The 6094-nt window shown below is 39.7% G+C and overlaps 1 pseudogene; it reads right to left on the bottom strand.

The window, feature by feature from the left end:
- Window positions 1–305: 305 nt before the first annotated feature.
- Window positions 306–6094, bottom strand: part of LOC102835994 — a 26913-nt pseudogene continuing 21124 nt past the window's right edge.

The raw sequence follows: 6094 nt of genomic DNA, 5'->3' as shown, positions 1-6094 counted from the left end.
GCCGACCTTGCATTATTCCACAGTGCCACCGAGTGACATAATGACCACAATCACTGTTACACACTATCACTGCTGTCATTGTTTATATCGCAGTAATTGGTTTAGACTATAAGTTTACAATAAGTTATTTTCTTTTGAATTTTGCTGCCAGAAACCATTGTATACCACTTTACTTCATCCATTTATCCTGGAATATCATCCTAATCAGACTTGTTTTAAATTAATGAGCATTCTGAGAAGTTTTGGGGACAGGCGGCATGTAATCTTAAGTATGATGTCTGAAGAAAAGCAGATGCATTGTTTTGTTAGCTTAACATCATAAGAAAACAAAAATGAAATCGGAAGGAAAATAGCCCTTTAGCAGGAAGTCGGAGTGTGGTGTATGGGTCTCCATCCAACACTGCCACGCAATTCTGCCACAGCTGTAGGTTACTCTTCGCGCGCCTCAAGTCTATCTCTGACAGTTCCACTAATTTTTTCTGAATGCAGCAACTCTTCTCGTAATATCCCTAAGTTCTTGCCTTGCCGATTCAGATTTTTTCCCCAAAGTTTCTGACAACATGATTGTTGGGAAGTTTCAGCTTGCAGAACTCTATCTTTAGTTTTTCCCTCTTATTTTAACCAGTGCTCTATTGCTGGTGGTGGTTATGTGCTGTGGAATCGGTTCCGACTCATAGTGACCCTGTATAGGGGTTCTGAGGCTGTAAATCTTTACAGGAGCAAAAAGCCTCATTTTTTTGCCACTGAAGAGCTGGTAGTTTCGAACTGAGGTTGTTTCGAACTGACCCTGAGGTTAGCAGTCGGATTTGTAACCACTACACGATCAGTGTAGACCACTAGAGACCTAGATCTTCTGCACAGGAGATCCTTAGCAGCTTGAGATTTTAAATAATCAGAAAGTTTGAGATATTCAGCAACAGACTCTCATGCATCTACTTTTCTTGTTTTGCCAAACAGTTTTGAAACTTTGAGAGAAACCCTTGCATATACCTGGAGAATCCTGAGTTACTAAAGCGTATAACGAAGAACCAGTTTGATGGCAATCATCAGCAGCACTTTTGTGCTATCTTGTCATCCTATCATATTTAGCAGATGCATCCTTAACTTGGCTATGGAATGCTAAAAGGAACATTCTTTCATGTTCAAAGAAGCTGTCTACATCTTTAACTCTAGAAACAATTGTTTTATCTGCTGATCTAATCATCTTTTAAAAGAAATCTTCAAGTTTCTCTTAAAGTTTTTCCTTGCATGCTCAAATCTTGATTATATTCCAAAAAGACCAAGAAATTTAAATCTTTTCTCAAAATAGGATGTGCAACATAAGAACACTTAATGCATTGCAACTGTCTTCTTGAATGTTGCCAAATACTCAGCTTCCAGTTCCTGTTTTCATTTTAGTGAATTCTTCCTTTGTCATCAAGCCTTCGTCTCCAAAGCTGCTGTCGTTTGTCCAGTCAGGTCTTTGTGGTACTGGTGGAACAATGTTATCTCCAGGGGCTTTAAGCCAGATCCATTCCTCATGTTGTCCAACAGCAGAAAACTCAATTTGTTTAAAATCTGGCAATGAGCTCTTTGCGTGAATGGTGAATTTTACTTTATCTCTCTCACTAAGAGCATCAGAAATGTCCACCTGCAGAACAGCATCACTTTGAAGACCTACATTTATTGCTTTAAATTCGAGATCCTCCTCAGAGACAAAGCCAGGAGGGAGTTCAGGGGTCAATGGTGCCAGGAGCGCCAGGGGAGAAGATGAAATAGGAGGAGAACATAAGGAGACATTGGTACCAGTCCAGCACAACCCCCTTGTCTGCCAGGCAGGGTTAATGGCAGTCCTGGTGTGGCACTGTGGGCTAATGCGCTGGACTGTAAAGTCGGTTTGAACTGCAAGGTGGGTGGTTCAAGTTCACCAAAAGATTATGTCTTTCTTTCTTTCTTTCTTTTTTTTTTTTTTAAGCTTTTTTTGTGAATTGAGTGATAGTTTATATGATATAACATCAGTTTTTCACTCAACCAATTGTATTTTGTTTCATTGCCATGATTATAATCCCTTCCATGTGCCATTGGTTAACAGCATTTGCCTCTGTTTTTTAAAAAATATATAATCTTTTAAACAATCAAAGGGCACATTTTTGCAAGCCAGCCTCCTTCCTGCCAGCACACAACCTGTCTCTTTCCATGAGTCTAGACTCCTCAGCTGCTCTGTCTCTCCATGCAGTGACCTCTGCTTCTGCATCTCTGGTTAGAATCCCAAGTTCCATTACCTCTTGATGGTCCTAGGGTCCTCTGTTCCTGGAATGTAAGATGAACTACTCCCCCACTTTTGTTATACATCTTACACCTTTACAGTTGAGACAATTGCAATTAGTCATGATAACAATTACTCACTATTGAATCAAAAGAATCCTATCCCCATCTTCTTTCACCAGACCCATTCAGACAAGATGAAAACTATTCAGTGGAAAGTCTGTCTTCCTTCCCCTCTTGCTCTGAAACTAAACTCCCTCTTGAAAACTTGTAAACCAGCTGCTTCGTGCCTTTAAAGCTCCACCCCCCGCCCCCCAATTTTAGGTAGCTGATGTCTAAGTTGCCCGTCCCTATTAACCCTGTGTACTGAGGGGATAGACTTGATCCTTATTGTGAAGACTCCTTCCCTCTTGGTTGGTATTTTGAGCAACTACTTCCATAAGTAAAGGTCAAGTGCATCAAATTGTAGCAATTTACAACATCTGGCCATCCAAGCTAGGTCAGATGGGTACTATCTGCAAGTTTGGGCATTCTTGCACTCCCCCCACTTCATATCAGCTGGATGCTTCATTCTCAGCTGTAGCCCCCTGTGGCTAGGTCAGTGTCCATGGTCTCAGGAGTCCCCAGGTCTCCCCAAACTTGGGCCTAACCAGCCCTTCCTCTCCTCTCTCTCATCTCAAGGTAGACAGGAGTCTATGGAACAAGGTTGAACTCAGTGCATGTCTTCATTACTGCCTTTCCCCTCTTCCACTCACAAGTAGACCAATGTGGTCACCAGCAAGCTTACAAGCCTGCTCATGTGTTGCCTTTGAAGTTTAAGTCTTGAAGGCAGGCTTGTCCTTGATGGCTTCCCTTGATGGCTCCCAAGTAAGCTTGCTTGTTTTTGTAATAGCCAAACAGTCTGCTTTTTTTTTTTTTTTTTTCCTGCTGGTCTTTCAAGAAGTGTCTTCTGTTCCTGTAGCTGCTCCGGGTTAGTCTGCATGGCCTTTCAAGTGGGAATGTTCCACCTCAGAAGGCTCTGAATGGGGCTCAGGATTCTACCTAAGGCCCCATTCTCTACAAAGGCTCCACAAGAAGCCCATTTCACTGGGTCATGAGTGTCTTTTCTTGTTAGCTTTCTGAATGTCTTCTTTGGTGAAATTGTGTCCTTCATCCATTTTTTTTTTTTTTTAATTAGATTGCCTTTTTGTTGTTGAGATGTTAAAGTTATTGTTTTGTTTTTAAAATAAATTTTAGAGATTAAACCTTTTCAGAAATGAAGGGGCTTCTAAAAGCTCATGTTGTTGTTGTTGTCAAGTGCTGTCGAGTCTTTTCTGACCCATAGTGACCCTGTATAGGTTCTGACCCACACCAACCTTGTGGTTCAAACTGACCTTGTGGTCCAGCACATTATCCTGCAGTGCCACACCAGGACTCCACAAAGTTCACAGAAAAATTAAATGAAAAGATAATGGAATTTTGTGAAGCACCCTGGTATTTCATTACCAAACTTTTTCCCCTCAAGTCTAGGTTCTCTTTTTACTCTTTGATGAAGTATTTTGATGAGCATGAGTATTTAATTTTTAGGAGTACTCAGTTATCTCGTTTATATTCTGCTGTTTGTGCATTTAAAATTGTGTTTAATAGTCTATTTATGCTATCAGTGAGGGCTCCAGTGTTTGCCCCTATGTTTTCTTTATTTTCTTAGGTTTCACATTTAGGTCTCTGAGCCATTTTTGTATATAATGTTAAGTATTTAGCCATTTTGAATATAGTGTTAAGTATGGATCCTGTTTCATTGTTATGCAAATGGAGATTCCATTTTGCCAGACCCTTTTAGTAAAGAGACTATCTGTTCTCCATTTAATGGACTTCAGCCCTTTATCAAAGACCAGCTGTCCACGCTGTTGTTGTTAAGTGCTATTGATTCCAACTCATAGTGACCCGTGCCTGTACCATCCTCACAATTGTTGCCATGCTTGAGCCCATTGTTGCTGCCACTGTGTCAATTCATCTAGTCAGGGGTCTTCTTCTTTTTTCACTGACAGTCCACTTTACCAAGCGTGATGTCTTCTCCAGGGATTAGTTCCTCTTAAGAACATGTCCAAAGTATGAGAGATGGACTCTCACTATCCTAACTTCTAGGGAACATTCTGGTTGTACTTCTTCCAAGACAGATTTGCTTGTTCCCCTGGCAGTCCATGGTACTTTTAATATACTTCTCTAGCACCATAATTCAAACACATCAGTTCTTCTACTGTCTTCCTTATTCATTGTCCAAATTTACATATAGTTGTCCATCGATAGATGGATTTGCTTCTGTGTTCTTGGTTCTATTCCATTGATCAGTGTTGGTATGGGTACCAATGCAAGGCTGTTTTGACTACCATGGCTACACAGCAGGTTCTGTAGAAGACTAAAGTAGTGAGGCCTCCTGCCTTGATCTTCTTCTTCAATAGTGATTTGCTTATCTGGGGTGTCTTTTCTTTCCTTTCCTTATAAATGTGTTGCATATAAAGTTGGTGATTGGTTTTCCATCTCATTAAAGCATGTTGTTAGAATTTGGATCAGGTTGGTATTATAACTATAGACTGCTTTGGGTTCTATTGACATTTTCACAATTTTAAACTTTTCTATCCATAGCCATGATATGTTTGTCCATTTATCTGAGTTTCTTTGGCTTCTTTCTCTCTCTCTCTTTTTTTTGACAGCAATTACACTTATTAGCTATGGAACTCTAACCATAATCAATGTCCCTTTTCTATCCCCTTTTACTCTCCTTTTTCCCTCCCTCCCACTCCTGGTAATCTGGTAAGCCCTGCTGTCTGTCTATTTTCCTTTTCTTTTATATAAGTCAGGTCAGACAATATTTGTCTTTTGATACTAGGCTTATTTTGCTCAGCACAGTGTCTTCAAGCTTCATCCATACTGTTGCATGTATCACAATTTCGCTTCTTCTACTGGCTGAGTAGTTTCAGGTATGAATATGTATTCCAGGTATGTGTATATACCGCATTTTGTTTATCCATTAAATTTTTTGACGGGCATTTAGATTGTTTCCACATTTTGGCTATTGTGAATAGTGCTGCATGAAACATTTGTGTACAAGTCTCTGAGTCTGCTTTCAAGTCTATGGGCTATATGCCTAGGAGTGGAATTGTTGGAACATATGGTAGTTTTATTTTTAGTTTGAAAAGGAAATGACACACTGGTTTCTACAACGACTGTACCATTTTGCATCTTACCAGCAACTTTCTAATTTCTCAACATCCTCAACATTTGTTATTTTCTGTTATTATTATTATTTTGTAATCTTAGCCATTTTGGTGGTGGTTATGTGTCGTAGAGTAAGTTCTGACTCATAACTATCCTTTATAGGGCTTCCAAGGCTGTAAATCTTTACCGGAGCAGAAAGCCTCATCTTTCTCCAGTGGAACCGCTGGTAGTTTTGAACTGCTAATCTTGAGATTAGCAGATGACTTATAACCACTATGCTAACAGAACCCCTTTAGCCCCTTTAGTGGGTGAAAAATGGTATCTCGTTATGATTTGATTTTTTTTTTGAAACTTTTCATTGTAAATTGAATAAAGGTTTATAGAGCAGATCATCAGTTTAATGTTCAACAAATCATATGCTTTGCTTCACCTCAATGATTGCAATTGCCTTCATCTAACAACAGTTATCCCACTTCCTCCCATTGTTCTTATTTCATTCTATCCTCCTTCCCAATTCTTCTGAACTTTGTCCTAAAATAATGTTGGCTTTTTGATCTTGAATGGTTGACTATTCCATCTTACTAGTGTTGTTGTCCCCCCTCTATACCTATCTGCTGCTTGGCTGAAAACTGGACCATGAGGGTGAATTCCCTTC

Source organism: Chrysochloris asiatica, unplaced genomic scaffold (genome assembly GCF_000296735.1).
Source record: "Chrysochloris asiatica unplaced genomic scaffold, ChrAsi1.0 scaffold00006, whole genome shotgun sequence".
Lineage (NCBI taxonomy): Eukaryota > Metazoa > Chordata > Mammalia > Afrosoricida > Chrysochloridae > Chrysochloris > Chrysochloris asiatica.
The sequence above is the reverse complement of the archived record's forward strand: the minus strand, read 5'-3'. Positions and strand labels throughout refer to the sequence as shown.